At 40.1% G+C, this 17,758-nt stretch overlaps 1 protein-coding gene and 1 long non-coding RNA gene across 10 annotated transcripts in view; one reads left to right on the top strand and one right to left on the bottom strand.

Moving 5' to 3' along the window:
- BICD1 (BICD cargo adaptor 1) overlaps positions 1-17,758 on the bottom strand; it is a 220,707-nt gene that overhangs the window by 92,505 nt on the left and 110,444 nt on the right. The window lies entirely within an intron of this gene.
- Positions 9,021-10,422, top strand: LOC309610003. The gene is made up of 2 exons (XR_014233692.1): positions 9,021-9,254; positions 9,706-10,422. It is a non-coding gene; the product is annotated as an uncharacterized lncRNA (long non-coding RNA).

Genomic DNA, 17,758 nt, shown 5'->3' with positions numbered 1-17,758 from the left:
AACTACTTTTAGCCCTGATAAAGCAACAAAGACTTAACCTCTCATTGTGAACAATTTGAAAACTGAACAAAATATATGAAACAGCTGTTTTCAGACACTGACTAAGAGGCCTGTAAGACTGATTTCTGGAAGAAGGGAAACAGATGAGATGAGCACTGTGAACACCCCAACTTTCTGCCTGGAGGCAATTCCTGGACTGCAGGTGTAGGAAGGGGGAGCCCAGAGAACCCAGAGGCCCCGCTGAGGTGAAGAGTTCAGAGGTCAGGAAGCTGAGGTGGACGGAAGCTGCAGGGTAGAATTCTGGAAAGGAGTGATCTACATAGAGAAAAACCTCCAGAAATCTGTATAAGTGCTTCCTTGTATTCTTCCTGGGTAGGAAGCAAAACATGATGCACAACTCTAGAATTACAAAGAAACATAGGGCAAGGTCGTTGCCTTCCAGAGGCTAAAATACAGTGAGAAATTTCACAACTGGTAGTAATTTTCTTTTCTTTTCTTCTCTTAATTATATTTGTAGTTCTTTGACAATTGTTTAATTGTTTAATTTCTGAATACATTTTTACTGAAACAAATGTTAGAACTTTACTGATTCTGTATGTATTTGATTTTTGGGCAAGAAGGTATTATAAACAGGTAACCGGACTTCCCTGGTGGCGCACTGGTTAAGAATCCGCCTGCCAATGCAGGGGACGTGGGTTTGAGCCCTGGTCTGGGAAGATTCCACATGCCACGGAACAACTAAGCCCGTGTGCCACAACTACTGAGCCTGTGCTCTCGAGCCTGGGAGCCACAACTACTGAGTCCATGTGCCACAACTACTGAAGCCCGCAGGCCTAGAGCCCGTGCTCCGCAATGAGAAGCTACCACAATGAGAAGCCCGCGCACCGCAACCAAGAGTAGCCCCCCCTCGCTGCAACTAGAGGAAGCCTGCGCACACCAACGAAGACCCAGTGCAGCCAAAAATAAATAAATAAATAAATAAATAAATAAATAAATAAATAAATAAATAAATAAATAAATAAATTTTTTAAAAAACCAAAAAAACAGGTAACCATTCACTCATTCATTCCTTTTATTAGTTCAACAAATACTCATTTAATGAATACACTATGCAAAAAATTGTATAGGTTCTGAGATTATAAAAAGCATAGGACATTTTCTCTATCTCAAAGAGTTTGTAATTTAGTTGGGGAGACATGTTTAGAGCTAATAATATTTAACGTTTATTGAATCCTGGTATGCAAGTACTGTTCTTAATTCTAAGCACTTCGTATGTAATAATTCACTTACTCCTCACAACATTATGAGGTAGGTATTATTATTATTATTGTTCCAATTTTATAAACAAATAAGTTGAGGCACAGAGATAATTTGCTTACATTCCATAGGTGGCAGAGCCAGGATTTTTAGGCTTGCAATCTGACTCCAGAACAGCTGCTATTAAACACTATTGCATGGTGCTTAAAAATTCAAAGAGTGTTTATTGGGGGGCCTACCATATGCAAAGCAATCTGCTAGGTAGTGAAATTTATATGTGTACAGGACAATCCCGAGCTTCAGGAAATTTATAGTCTACATATGATTACAATTAAAACAATTATTATAGATTAATATCTGAAAATATCCATATCACATGACTCCTGTAGGAAAAAATGTATTATGAGTCTCAAACAATTTGTTTATGTGTTAACTTTAGGAGCACTTTATTGCCAGGTAAGAACTGGCTCTATAAATGTGCTACAAATAATTATTTAACAAGCATTCTTTTATTTATTAATGATTGAAAATATTTTTGTATTCCTTTCTAGAATATTTTTCTTATTTTAAAATATTCACCAATTGTGAAATAAATGTCTCTTTGGTGCTGTTTGGTCTCCCACTGTCTAAGTTTCCTAAGGTCGCCATAACTAATTACAATAAGTTTACTGGCTTAAACAACAGAATTTATTCTCTCACAGTTCTAGAGCCAGAAGTCTGCAATTGAGGAGTTGGCAGGGCCACACTCCTTCTGAAGGCACTACAGGAGAATCCTTCCTTGCCTTTTCCAGTGTCTGGTGGCCCCTGGCATTCCTTGTCTTGGGTCAGTAGAACTTCAGTTTCTGCCTCTGTCTTCACATGGCCTTCTTCCCTGTGTCTCTGTCTTTCTTCTCCTTATCTGTTTCTTATAAGACACTTGTCATTGGATTTTGGGCCCACTCTAATCCAGGATGATCTCATCTCATGATCTTTAATTGCATTTGCAAAGACCCTTATTATAAATAAAGTCATTCTGAGCTACTAGAGGTTAGCATGTATTGAGCTATGTGACATATATTTGGGGGCCCATAATTCAGTCAACTATACCCACTTCAGTTATTCTTATTTTTTGCTGTTTTGCTACTGCTAAGGGTGGTAGGAAGCTAAAGGGGGTGGGTGGCCAGGACATCAGGGAGGGACTTGCTAGTAAAAGGGATGGTGATGGAGAGGGAAATGGGAGGATGAGTAGAAAAAAGATAGAAATAGAAGACACAGGCAACAGAGCAGCCAAGGATTTCATGACTCTCCTCTTCTCAGGCTCGGATATAGACACAAGAGAACAAGAACAGGGTAGGCAGAAAAGGAGACAAGATTAAGAGAAAGACAAAAAAAAAAGTTAAGGCAACGGGGAAGGTTTGGAGCCAGTGTTCAAGGATTTTTGGTAATGAGCTGCATTCGTGCTTCTATAAAAGGACTTTTTTAGGTAAAGCACACACATAGAGAAGGAAAAATAACCTTGCTGTATAAACCCACGACTTAACCTGGGGTCACATTTAACAGTAACAATCGATATATTACTGGTTCTTGCGTCTACCAGCTACTGCAATATCTCTAAGTATGAACCCACCTCATCCTCATAATTATTTCTGGGAGTCTCTTTTTGCTGTCCTCCTGGACTCAGAAACATGTTAGCCATTTCCTTCTTCTCCTGCTCCGGCGCCATCCAGCAATGTCCACTGTGAGGCTTCTGCTGCCTCCCAACTGGGATGAAGGAGCCTTACTACTGCCTTGGAAGATCCTGATAAGCCCCTTCCCGCCATGTCCCACAAGGCCTTGCTGCCTGGTTATGCTGGGTACACCTGGCGCCGATACTACTTAGGTGGTTGAATCTCTTCCAGGGACCAACACCATGGAGGTGGTGGAATCCTCTCGGTATCAAAATGGCACTGGTCCTCAAAATGGAAAGCCTCACTGAACTCCATGAAAACATGCAGACACTGTTTTCCTTCCTTTTAGCATAACCTTTTTCCACTTGGTTTTATAGCAATGCTGCTTGTGTCATAGTGGCCGAGAGACTTTTACTTAGTGTCCCACCATCCCCATACCCTCTCCCTACAACAACATGCATAAACCTGTGGTGGCCCCCAAGCTGTAAGCTTATTCAGCTTTCTGCTTTGCGGAGAACTGCTTGTCTCTTTCTTGGTATGCACTCCTGACGCTGCGGTATTGAGCGTAAAAAAGGAAAATGGCTTGTGGCCAGTTTCGTTCCAGGTGCCTGCTCTGGATCTAAGAGCCCCTGGTTGTTCCCCAGAAGAAGGACGTGCTGCCCTGAGGGGGAAGTCTGTATCTCCAAAGAACGGCCCATAAGGCATGCTGACGCATAGATAGTGGTGCATAGATAGTGGTGCATAGATAGTGGTGCATAGATAGTGGCGCATAGATAGTGATGCATAGATAGTGGCGCATAGATAATGGCGCATAGATAGTGGCGCATAGATAGTGGCGACAGAATTATGTGGAAATACAAGGTTTACTGATTTGTTGCCTAGTGTTCGTTCCGTGCTGAACCTATATATACATTCATGCTCTTTGAATAAACTTGCCTTGCAACCATCAGTTGTCTTGGCCCTTCTGACCCCATACTGGTGCTTTTCAGTTCCTTACCCCTCACCACCAGGAACTTCTAGCTTTCTGCAGCCGGTCTGCGGCAAGTGGCGCCCGAACAGGGACCTGAGTGCGTGAGGCATTTCAGAAGATTTCAGGTAAGTAGAACTCTCGAGTGAGATAGTGTGGCCACAAGAAATAATTTCGTTTTTAGGACGGTAACTCGAGAAAGAGTCAGAAGTAAAATAATATGGGACAAAAGGGCTCTAAGGAGCGTGATTTATTTGCTCAGGTTTTGCTTTCAATGTTAAAAGCCCATGGAACTAAGGTAACTACCTTACAACTTCTGGAATTTTTGCAATTAGTATATGATGCTTGTCCTTGGTTCCCTGAAGGAGGATCAATGGACTTAGCAATTTGGACTCGTGTAGGAGATGAATTATCTAAATATCATGAAGCTCATGGACCATCTTCTGTTTCAGTTTCCATTTTTAGCTTGTGGAATTTAATAAGAGATTGTTTTAATCCAATTTATGATTCAGTTCCAAAATTAACAGCTAAATCTGTAGAACATGTTGCTGCAGTAGCTACTGCTCCTCCGTTGCCACCGAGGATAAAGAGTGTTAATTCACTTGATGATGATGACTTTTCTTTTGATTTAGCGGGTGAAGAGGCCAAATATGAGGCTGAAAAATATCCTGATGAAAATATTCTTCCGCGGTTACAGCAATTACATGTCTCTGTCCCTATCCCTCCTAAGCTTAGTCCTTTACAACAAGCAGTACGGGGAGCTCTTCATAGAGGGGAGGATCCTTTATTCTGCTGTCCGGTGGTGGAACGACCCAATCCTCAAAATCCACAACAAAATAATCGGGAATATCAGCCTCTCTCCTTTAAGGTTTTGAAAGATTTAAAAGCAGCCTGTGCACAATATGAGCCTATAGCCCCTTTCACTATTACTATGTTGGATACTATTGCAACAGAAGCATTGCCTCCAGCAGACTGGAAATCTATTGCTCGTGCTTGTCTCACTGGTGGCGACTATTTACTTTGGAAATCAGAATATTATGAAAAGGCTGCTGAACAAGCTGAAAGAAATACTGCACATAATGTGCTAGTAAATTATGAGATGTTGATTGGGGAAGGACAATATCAGTTTTTACAGGATCAATTAGCTTTCCCTTTTGTGGCTTATGCTCAGATCAATCATATAGCTCTACATGCATGGAAACATTTACCTGCCTCCACTAGGACTGAAGACCTTGCTAAAATAAGGCAAGGGGCAGATGAACCTTATGCTGATTTTGTGGATAGATTATTACAGGCTGTTAATAGAATTATTTCTGATGGTCCTTCTGGAGCAATTATCGTCAAACAATTGGCTTTCAAAAATGCTAATAATATTTGTCAAGCAGCTATACGTCCATGGAAAAGGAAAGGAAATTTAGAGGATTATATTCGAGTTTGTTCTGATATTGGATCATCTTACTTACAGGGAGCAACTATAGCTGCAGCCCTAACTAAGGCAGGATTTGGGCCAAATGCTAAAAGTAAAAACTGTTTTAAATGTGGGAAGCCAGGTCATTTTGCAAAAAATTGTACTGTTGATACTCCTAATATGCCTATCGTAAATTCTGTGCCTCAAGGTAAATCTCCTCCTCCCACAATTTGTCCCCGATGCCAAAGAGGACGGCATTGGGCTAAAGAATGTCGATCAGTGACTCGTAAAGATGGAACTCCCTTGTTGGGAAACTTCCGGAGGGGCCTGCTCCGGCCCCATCAAACAATTGGAGCAATGTCAATAATCCCCCCACAACCTGCTCCACCGTCTCCAGCTCAGACCTTTGTTCCTCAGGGAATGGAATCTCCTCCCTTCAAAGGGCCACGCCAAATAGTGCAGGACTGGACCTCTGTGCCTCCACCCAATTCTTATTAACCTCGGATATGGGACCCCAAGCCCTTCCTACGGGAACTTTTGGGCCTTTACCCCAGGGAACGGTTGGTATAATCCTTGGAAGAAGTAGTATGTCTATGAAAGGCTTAACTATTATTCCTGGGGTGATTGATGCTGATTATGAAGGGGAATTAAAGGTTATGGTTCAAACATCAAAAGGATCTTTTCTTATCACACCCGGTATGCGAATAGCTCAGCTTCTATTAATTCCATACATACCAGAAGGAAAAATTTTACAACATAACAAAAGAGGAACTGGGGCTTTCTGTTCCTCTGATGCAGTTTACTGGATTCAACAAATTGGTAGGGAAAGACCACAATTGGTATTAAAAATAAATGGAAGGCCTTTTTCTGGGTTATTAGATACTGGTGCTGATGTTTCTGTTATTTCGTTTATACATTGGCCAAAAAATTGGCCCGTGCACCAAACCATTACACAGTTGCAAGGTATTGGCCAATCTAATTCTCCACAACAAAGTTCGCAATACCTACATTGGCAGGATGCTGAAGGTAATCAAGGAATATTCAAACCCTACGTATTGACCGGATTGCCAGTTAACCTTTGGGGAAGAGATATATTACAACAAATGGGAATCCTATTGCTTAGTCCCAACCCTACTGTAACTAATATATTGTTAAATCAAGGGTATGATCCTAGGAATGGTTTGGGAAAAAATCAACAGGGAAATAAATTACCCTTACAGATTGATAATAAACGGGATAAAACAGGCTTGGGTTTTTTCTAGGGGCCTTGGATTCTCCTCCACCACATGCTGACCCTATAACTTGGATTTCTGATAATCCTGTCTGGGTGGACCAATGGCCCCTTTCTAAGGAGAAATTAATGGCGGCTCATAATATAATTAATGAACAGCTTGCTTTGGGCAGACTAGAAAAGTCTAATAGCCCTTGGAATACTCCTATATTTGTTATAAAGAAAAAATCGGGAAAATATCGTTTATTGCAAGATTTACGTGCTGTTAATCAAACTATGGTAATTATGGGAGCTCTGCAACCAGGTTTGCCTTCTCCTGCAGCCATACCTAAAAATTATATGATTATTATTATTGATCTTAAGGATTGCTTGTTTACTATTCCTCTATTTCCGGCTGATAAGTTGCGATTTGCTTTTAGCTTACCCTCTTTAAATTTTATAGAACCTATGCAACGTTATCAATGGAAAATGCTGCCTCAGGGTATGGCTAATAGTCCTACTTTATGTCAACAGTTTGTAACTCAAGTTATTGCCCCTGTTCGTAAACAGTTCCCTCAGATATATTTTATTCATTATATGGATGACTTATTACTTGCTTATTCTGATAAACATATTTTACTTAAGGCTTATAATTCCCTTCAAAGTCATTTGTCACGATCAGGACTAGTCATTGCTGCTGACAAAGTACAGATGAACCCACCTTTCTCATATCTTGGTAAGTATATCACAAATTATAATATTACACCTCAGAAGATAGAGATACGGACTGACGTTCTTAAAACTTTAAATGATTTTCAAAAGTTATTAGGAGATATTAATTGGCTGCGACCTTCTTTAAAATTAACTATGGGTCAGTTACAGCCTCTTTTTAATATCCTAAAGGGAAGTCCTGATCCTTCTTCTCCTCGTATTTTAACTTCTGAAGCTCAACAAGCACTCAAGCTTGTAAACAAAGCAATACAATCTACTCAGCTAACTAGAATTGAGCCTTCTTTACCTATACTATTAATAATCTGTGCTACGTCACATACCCCTACCGCCTTATTATGGCAAGAAACAGGAATTCTTGAATGGATTCATATGAAAAATACACCTAATAAAGTCATTACACCTTATTATGAGTTAATAGCAACCCTTGTTCAATTGGGTCGTAGAAGAAATATTCAGTTGGTAGGATATGAACCAAATTCTATTATTATACCTTATACTACTTATCAATATTCTTGGCTATTATTTGTCTCTGATTCTTGGGCTCTTGCTTTTGCTGGATATTCAGGAATTATTGATAATCATTATCCTTCTAATAAGCTCCTTCATTTTGCTACTCAACATCTATTTATTTTTCCTAAAACTATCTGTTCAACTCCTATTCTCAATGCCCCAAATGTTTTTACTGATGGTTCTGCCAATGGCATCGCTGTGGTTATTTCTGATGACTTAATTCATAAAGAACAAACAGATTATACCTCTGCCCAACGAGTCGAATTACATGCGATTTCCTTGGCTTTTCAAATCTTTTCACATTGTTCTTTTAATCTCTATACAGATAGCCATTATTTGGTTACTATTTTGCGTAACATAGAAACTGCTATAATTGGCAATACTGTTGATTCTCAATTGTTTCAGACTTTCTTTCAACTACAAAAGATTATTCGTCAGCATGACTTTCCTGTAGCCATATTACATATTCGAGCCCATTCAGGTCTCCCTGGCCCATTGTCTTTGGGAAATCAATTGGCTGACGAAAATACAAAGATTATAGGCTTAAGTTTATCTCAACCTCAGGATCTTGCTACTCAGTCACATAATTTACATCATCAATCTGCTGCTATGCTTCAAAAACAATTCTCTATTTCTAGAGAAACAGCCCGATACGTTGTTAAGTCCTGCTCTAAATGTTTACCCCACCTTCCTGTTCCACAATTTGGAGTCAATCCTCGGGGTTTACTCCCTCATCATCTTTGGCAAATGGATGTTACTCATATTCCCTCTTTTGGTAAATTACAATTTGTTCATGTAACTGTTGATACTTACTCTAATTTTATTTGTGCTACGCCTTTGGCTGGGGAATCTACTAAATATGTAATTACTCATTTATTTCATTGTTTTGCATCTATGGGAATTCGTAAAGCTTTAAAAACAGATAATGCTCCAGGATATACGAGTAAAGCTTTTGCCAATTTTTGTGCAACTTTCCATATTTCACATAAAACAGGCATTCCCTACAATCCTCAGGGTCAAGGTATTGTAGAACGTGCCAACCGACAATTAAAAATTACATTACAAAAAATAAAAAAGGGGGAATATGATAGATCTCCTCAGATTATGCTTAATCATGCTTTATTTATTTTAAATTTTTTAACTTTAGATGCATTTAGTCACACGCCTTATGAACGATTGTTTACAGGTCTTTCGGGAACCCCTCCTGAAAAAGCGCTTGTTAAATGGAAAGATCCCATGACTAACCTTTGGCATGGACCAGACCCTGTTTTAGTATGGGGTCGAGGCCATGTTTGTGTTTTCCCTAGGGAGGCAGACTCTCCGCGGTGGCTCCCGGAGCGCTTGGTTCGACATTATCATGCCATCACCAATAAACACCCTGACTCGAAGAATGCGTCGCCTGAGGCTCTCGCAATAGACCACAGCACACCCCAACCGGTTCCCCCGGCGGACGAGAAGAATGCGGCGACGGAGTAGGAGACAACTTGTCAGGGAGGCGAGGGGAGATCGAAATCAAATTACTTGGTATCAATTGCAATGTTTAGTATTTCAAGCACGTAGGATTATGGAGGAGAGTGCTCATCCTCGCTCTCCTCTTACCTTTTTTTTAGCCATGATAGCTGTACTGGCAGCCCCACCTATAGAGGCTAAATCTTATTGGGCTTATGTACCCGATCCTCCTTTATTACAACCTGTTACATGGTCTGAAGCTGACCTTCCAATTTTCTATAATGATTCTACTTTTGGACGAATGCTAGGAAATTTGCCTATTACTAATACTTCTGTTAATTACTCTAATTGGTTTAATACTCCCCCTGTTTGTTTAAGTCCTATGAGTACCAATTCCGGTTGTGTTAAGGCTGTTGCTTTAGAACATGCTATTTCTTACCAAACCACTGTAAATTCTGAATTTTTTACTCATTTACGTAAAAATTATAAAGCTGTGGGATCTAATATTTGTCTTCCTTGCAAACAGACTGTTCCTAGACGAGAAGATTTATCCACCTTTGTATTTTGGTATAAGGATAACGTTCCCATTCACATGAATGCTAGAGTAACTAAGCTTGCTTCTAATACTTCGTTGGATCATTCTCTATGCATATATCGCTTGAGGATTGAGGATACTGGACATTATTTGTGTATTGAAACTACCATAGGTAATCAAGGGACGTTATTAGCTGGACATCAAATTACGGTCGTAAAGACTGTCACAGGACTACAATTTCCTGCTTTTATGGCTTCTGAATTCCCGCAGTCTGATTTTCCTGTTTGTAATGATACATGGACTAAAGCCTCTGTCTGGTATACTTTAGATTATGATAATGGCACCATACTAGTTTCTTCTGTCCCCGTTAATAATAACAGCCTTGTTTTTTACAAGCAATGGGAATTCTGGAAACTTGCCTTATCCTTTTCTTATAGACCGGTGATTACTTGCGTCGCTCCTCCTTATGCTTTATTGATTGGAGATTTAATTGTAGAAAACACTATGAATCCTATAGGTTATAATATTACTTGTGTTAATTGTATCTTTAGTAGTTGTGTTTTGCCCGTTAAAGGATCTGCATCTGTTATGATTATGAAGCAACCTTCTTATATAATGTTACCTGTTAATTTGTCTGAACCATGGTATCATAACACTGGCATGCAAGCCTGGCTGGAATTGACTGAAGCATTAAAACGACCAAAGAGATTTATAGGTGTTCTAATATGTGCAATCCTAGCCTTAGCAGCTTTAACTGCTACTGCGGCCACTGCTGGGATTGCTCTTTCACAAACTATTCACCAGGCTCATTATGTTAATCAGTTATCTAAAAATACTAGTGTAGCATTAGCCCTACAAAGTCATATTGATACCCAACTAAAAATGGAAGTAGATGAATTAAAAAATGTTCTAATAGGAATAGGGGATCAAGTTATGGCTTTAAAATTAAAAATGCGTTTGATTTGTCATGCCAAATATACCTGGATTTGTGTAACTCAACATTTATATAATGATTCACAATGGGATTGGGAAAAAGTAAAAATGCATATATTAAGTGTATGGACTGATGGACACATTAGCCTTGATATTCAGAAGTTAAATGCCGAAATACAAGCTATTCAAGAGGCCCACCTGGACGAAGATGGACCCCAGAATTTGATTCAAGGATTATTAGATCAACTACAAGGGCTAAATCCGATACAATGGATTCATGGAGGGCTCTCAGGCCTGATATCAATTTGTATACTACTTTTATTGGTGATCGGTTTATTACCTTGTATTGTTAGATTTGTAATGGGGCGCTTCGCTGTCTTGCGTCAGGATGTTCATGGCTTAAAACTACATTATCAAGCTTTAAAAAATAATAAAAAAGGGGGAAATGTGGTGGCCCCCAAGCTGTAAGCTTATTCAGCTTTCTGCTTTGCGGAGAACTGCTTGTCTCTTTCTTGGTATGCACTCCTGACGCTGCGGTATTGAGCGTAAAAAAGGAAAATGGCTTGTGGCCAGTTTCGTTCCAGGTGCCTGCTCTGGATCTAAGAGCCCCTGGTTGTTCCCCAGAAGAAGGACGTGCTGCCCTGAGGGGGAAGTCTGTATCTCCAAAGAACGGCCCATAAGGCATGCTGACGCATAGATAGTGGTGCATAGATAGTGGTGCATAGATAGTGGTGCATAGATAGTGGTGCATAGATAGTGGCGCATAGATAGTGGCGCATAGATAGTGATGCATAGATAGTGATGCATAGATAGTGATGCATAGATAGTGATGCATAGATAGTGGCGCATAGATAGTGGCGCATAGATAGTGGCGCATAGATAGTGGCGCATAGATAATGGCGCATAGATAGTGGCGCATAGATAGTGGCGACAGAATTATGTGGAAATACAAGGTTTACTGATTTGTTGCCTAGTGTTCGTTCCGTGCTGAACCTATATATACATTCATGCTCTTTGAATAAACTTGCCTTGCAACCATCAGTTGTCTTGGCCCTTCTGACCCCATACTGGTGCTTTTCAGTTCCTTACCCCTCACCACCAGGAACTTCTAGCTTTCTGCAGCCGGTCTGCGGCATAAACCCATTACATATACATACAGACAACAGTGAGAAGCAACAAAGATCTGAGCAGGAGGACACATCTGAGTGACAAACATTTAACCAGAATTGCCCTCTGACAATGGATGAATTTCTGGGTCAAGGGAAGAAAACAAGAAACAGGAAGGCATAAAACACAGAAATAAATGATTACTATCTACACTCTGTGCATCTAGGAGATCTTTGTACAAGTTTTGGTTGAGTTCCTTAGCACAGGGCCTGACACACAGGTGATCAATAAATATTTGTTAAATGAATGCATGAGATAGAGGAATCAATCTGTGGAAACCATGTACTTGGGCCTCCCTAGGTAATAAAGTCACCATTCACAGCGCTCATCCTCTGAGAATGCTCCTTCCTGCACCTACAATAAGACTCACTTACATTTGTCTTTTATTCCCTAGCCCAGCCAGGAAGTTGTGCTATTTTGAATCAGAGGTCTCTTTGCCTAAAAAGCTATTTTTTTCCTTCTCTAAGGAATCAAACACAATTTATTTTAGAACTGAATAGTACAGACTGAATAAAAGAAAGTTTTATCCTAAACTTTCCAGATAGACATTTTCTCACCAGGTTCCACACTGATTTTAATAGTCCCGTAAGTGGCCTTCACAATATTCACAAAGGATGTACAGATTGTGTCATTTGGTTGCAGAGTCAAGTTTGAAAATAACAGTCTTTCCATTCTCTGTGCTTCAGAACAATTCTTAAAATACATCTCTTATGTTCTCAGCTCATAACTGTTCTTTTTTTTTTAAAGATTTATTTAGTATTTATTTTTGGCTGCGTCGGGTCTTAGCTGTGGACTCTTCGTTGCAGCGCACAGGCTTCTCTCTAGTTGTGGCGTACAGGTTTTCTCTTCTCTAGTTGTGGCGCGCAGGCTCCAGGGCGCATGGGCTCTGTAGTTTGTGGCACGCAGGCTCTCTGCTTGGGGCGCACGAGGTCAGTAGTTGTGGCGCACGGGCTTAGTTGCCCCGCAGCATGTGGGATCTTAGTTCCCTGACCAAGGATGGAACCCACGTCCCCTGCATTGTAAGGCAGATAGTTTACCACTGGACCACCAGGGAAGTCCCCATAACTGTTCAATTAAATTTTTCTCCCCAAAATAACTTACAGCAAGAGAATCATTTACTTTATACATATTGAAAACCAGAGCTCATACATTTTCTTCAGTGTTCCGTGGAAGAAAAAACTGGTCCAACGGAACAGATGTAACAAAAATATGTCTCTTATTTTGGCTTCTCTGTTTTAATGACCAGAGAAAATCCTTTGTTGTTTTCATCTTGGTTTCAACACAGTAGTATCAATATCCTTTTCTTTCCCTGAATCTTGAGCTGGCATCCAACACTGATCTTTTACACTCAAAAAATGAGTATTTCAAAGCTTTGCGGTTTCCTTCCTTCAGACACGCAGAGAGGATTTTACTTCCTGGAGCACGTAGTCAAACGGGGTCAGACACGCCCCAGGTCCTCCTTCACGCCCGCGCACCCGCTGCCCACCGGCTTTTCCTGGACTTAAATAATATCCGGGCATGACTGCGGCTCCTACCCGCGACGGCCCTGACCAGGCAGTAAAAAACTATTTTAATTGAACTAGAAAGTCGAATAAGGGAAGGGTAATAATAGAAACTTCCAGGTATTCAAGGACTATAAGTTTTATTTAAGACCCGTGGGCAAAGCCAGTAGCTGCACGGGCTTAAATCTGTGAGGGAGAGCAGCTGCTGCTCACCCACACAACAAACTGTTCTGGGAATCCGCAAGAGCTGAGACAGAAATTCAGTCTAGAAAACCAACCAGTAGCATTCAGAGGAGCATCAGACAAGTAATATGATCGAGAGCAATGTTTTCAACTTGTGGCCTGTGACCTAGCAGTGGTTTGTGAAATCAATTTAGAGGGATGATTCCACATTTTGAAAAAAGGAAAGAAAAAGGTGAAGTAGGATATAATAGATGATATCAGCATGCACTGCAGAAACAATAAGCACTGTTTCATGGACTCCTGCTTTGGAAATGTATGTGTGTATGCATGTGTATACCTGTACACAGGTGTGTACACCTGCATATGCATGCACGTGAGTGCTGGGTAGCAATGTAAAATGTATTGTTTATTGTGGGTGATGTAAAAAATGTTTGAAAGGCACCACTGCAGTGCATATCCCATTTAGAATGGTGATGCCACTCAGCTCCAAATGGTTCTTGCTATAAGTTAGATTTCAAAGAGAAGCCAGAAATCTGCATCTTTGTGAAATGTCATGAATTTGAAATGGTGGCAACTAGTTCAACAAAACAAAACAGAGGTGCAGCACAAGTATGTGTGTTGAAGACAGCTAATAGACAAACAGTTTGGGTGTTCCATCCGAGAGTAATACTGTGATAAACCTACTTTGCAGAAAGAGATGTTATTGGTCACTCTCTTGTGGTCAAATATTTAATGCCCTTTCCTCTGAGCCTCTCCCTTGTAGAAGATCATACAGTGCTCTCACTGACATTAGTCATGAACATATGATTTGCTTGGGCCAATGAAATGTGAGTGGAAGTGAAGTGCTTGCCACCTCTAAGCAGAAGCTTTAACAGCTTGTGTGTGATTCACTGCATTGCCACCTCTCTTTTCTCTCTGCCTGGATGATGAGAATAAGCCAGCTATCTGGGGCAAAGCATTGTAGGGTGAGGGAACAGCAGGAACAAAGGCCCTAAGGAAGAAAGCAGCAGCAAGGGAGCCAGTATGGGTGAAAGAGGGTGATATATTACACTTGGGAGGTAGCCAGGTGCCTGATCATGGCCTTGTAGAGCACAGGAGAAAGACTGGATATGTTCTCCAGTTCAGTGCTTTTCATCATTAGGAGATTTATAAGCCAGTGAGTGATATGACACAAACAAGAAATATTTGTAGAATAAATGGTCATTAAAAGGGTCACATTAGCAATTATGCTTCTATTATTTTAAAAAAGAGATACAGCTTTGGCATGGATAGAGCTTCTTCAAACTCCATCCAGATGACTGGCCCATTGTGGCTGCTATAGACTGAATTGCTTCCCCCACAAATTCATGCGTTGAAGCCCTAATGCCCCATATTTGAAGATGAGGCCTTTGGGAGGTAATTAGAGTTAGATGATGTCGTGAGGATGGGGCTGTGGTCTTGGGATTAGTGCCCTTATAAGAGACACCAGACAGCTGGCTCACTTTCTCCCTGTGGGAGCACAGAGAAAAAGCCATGTGAGGATGCAGCAAGAAGGCAGCCATCTGCAAGCCAGGAACAGGGACCTTACCAGGAACCAAACTGGCTGGCACCTTGATCTTGGACTTTCCAGCCTCCAGAACTGTGAGATATAAATTTCTATTGTTTAAGTCTCCCTGTCTGTGATATTTCGTTATGGCAGCCTGAGAAGACTAATACAGTGGCCAAGATCGAGTCTAAGGAAGAGGGAATGAGTCTCAATTAAAGCACTGAATGGATCTTAATGCTTTTGCTTTGGTAGGAAAAAAATGCCTCTCAAGAGCTCAGAGTGAAGAAAAGCAGACAATTAAACAAGGAGAACAAAAAAGAAAATTGCTCTTTAAGCAATGTTATCTCCTGGGTCGTTGCTGTTTTTTAATTGCACTAGAGGGAAACTAGGTAATAAAAGGGAATAAGGTTGCAGATGAGTTAAGCTTGTTAATCAGTTGACCATAAAATAGGGAGATTATACTGGATTGTCCAGGTGGGCACAGTGTAATCACAAGGGTCCTTAAAAGTGGAAGAGAGACAGAGAACGAGAACCAGAGAGATGGCAGTGTGAGAAGGATTTGGCTTGATGTTGCCAATGTTGAGAATGGAAGAAGGGGGTCATGAACCAAGGAATGTGGGCGGCCTCTAGAAGCTGAAAAGGGAAAGGAAAAAGATTCCCCCCTACAGCCTCAAGTAAGGAACATACAGCCCTGTTAACATCTTGATTTTAGCCCAGGGAGATGAATTTCAGACTTCTGAACTACAGAACTGTAAGATAAAGAATTTGTATTTTTTAATCCACAACGTTTGTGGTAATTTGTAACAGCAAACTAATAGAAGTGGTTACTTCTATAGAGTGGGGCTGGAGGTTGAGCAGTGTGAAGAAAGATTTCATGTGTATGTCATCTCACTCCATTTAAGTATTTTAACATGTATATATAACTTTAAAAATATATAACAACAACAATGAAGGGTTGTGTTTAATTGGCATTTTGAGAACTATAATTCCCTTTGTAGTGGCAATAACTTTAAAGAAAATTTTCTATTATAGCCAGAAATAATGAGGTAAACATAAGAAAAAATTCAAAGAGGGAAAAATTTGTATTGATTCTAACAAACTCAAAAGGGCTAGAAACTGAGTTTGCAGTTTCATCCTTACAATTACATAAGGTGGCCTAAACTTACTGAGACTATGCCTGTATGTAATAAAGATTAAAGTAACACAATTTTGAAAAGTAGGCAGAATACCTAGTGAAAGGCGAAAACAAGATAACACCTGAGTTTCATTTCTCATCCCTGAGTGGTCAAGAAGTTTGCCATCATTGCCCTATCGTTTCACTATCTCTTAAAATTAACTAAGTGATAAATATGCACTGCAAGTTGACAGTGTTTTCTAGACAGTCATCTTATTATATCACAATGCAGTAATCATAAAAAACATCTAACCCATGTGGTTGATATTGTTCTAATTGTTTTATATGTATTGCATTTTATCTTCACAATACCCCACTAAGGTAGGCACTATTATCGTGCCTATTTCTCTGAGGCACAAAGGAGTTACTTGCCCAAAATCCACACAGTTAATAAGTGGTGAAACCCAGATTTGAACAGTAAGAGCGAAAGTGCAGAGTGCACAATACTACCTGTATGCAATATAGTCAGGAAAGTTTGACTCAATGTCTAAACAGAATTTCTTTGTGATTAATGTAGTGTAGGACAAGCTTTGGTTTTAGCAGTCCTTTTAGCTTTGAAGATCTAAGGCTGTGGAATTAACATAATGATATGCTTTTTAGTATTTTCATTCAAATAGTTAGGCCTCTCTAACATACAGGCTCTCCGAACAATCTTTCCTGTGTTTCCTATTTCAAGGAGTGGGTCACTCACCAAAATGGTCTGGTATACCAACCTCGACAGCATTTATTATTAAATACCGTTTATGTCCTTTTCAAGTCTCTATTGCAGGACCCATGCTTCAGCATTCCTGGGACCCAACCTGGTGCTGCAACAGAATCACTTGCAAATGATTGATATTATCAAGTCATATAGGAAGATATTTGTGCATAAAAATGAACAAAATAAAATAATGGAACAACTTCAGTTCAATGCTGCCAATTAACCAAATAAAATTTAAAATACTAAAAAACAAACAAACTCATCTGTAGGCTCCTGAACCCCTTAGTGATCTCTAAGAAAACAGTCCCAAACCCACAGCATTTTAACTTAGACTCCATTTGAATGTTGTCAGGGACACCTAGTATTCCCTCCCTATCCAGCCATAATGATCTGTATCATCTTCCTCTGTGAAAATCAAACCAGAAACTCTCTTCTCTCTTATTTTAACTCTAGATGAGAGAGGAAGAGGGAAGAGGAAAGACACATTCACAGACAAATCAATAACTTACTTTAAAGTAGATTTATATATTGTTAACCACAGTACAGGATCAATTAAACTATTTCAAAGAACACACATATAAGAACATATTTTGTTTTAAAGAGATCCCTGTACACATCAGGCTTCCTGCCAGGCTCACTTTTTCATCCCAGGACACGAGGAAGTTCGCTTGTTCAAATCCTTTTTTTTTGGCCAGCTGTTACTATACTCTACCCTATGCACCTGGGGTTCCTCTCCCTAGAAAATGGTACTAACATACAGGTTCCTCAGATTCCCAGTTCCCCCTTTCCCCTACCCATACCATCGTCTCCCCATCCTAACTTAGAGTTCTTGAAGTCAGCACGAGTCTTTTTTTTTTTTA

The sequence above is a fragment of the Balaenoptera borealis genome, assembly GCF_965194805.1.
Source record: "Balaenoptera borealis genome assembly, chromosome: 13".
Classification (NCBI taxonomy): Eukaryota; Metazoa; Chordata; class Mammalia; order Artiodactyla; family Balaenopteridae; genus Balaenoptera; species Balaenoptera borealis.
This window is presented reverse-complemented; position numbering and strand designations above follow the sequence as displayed.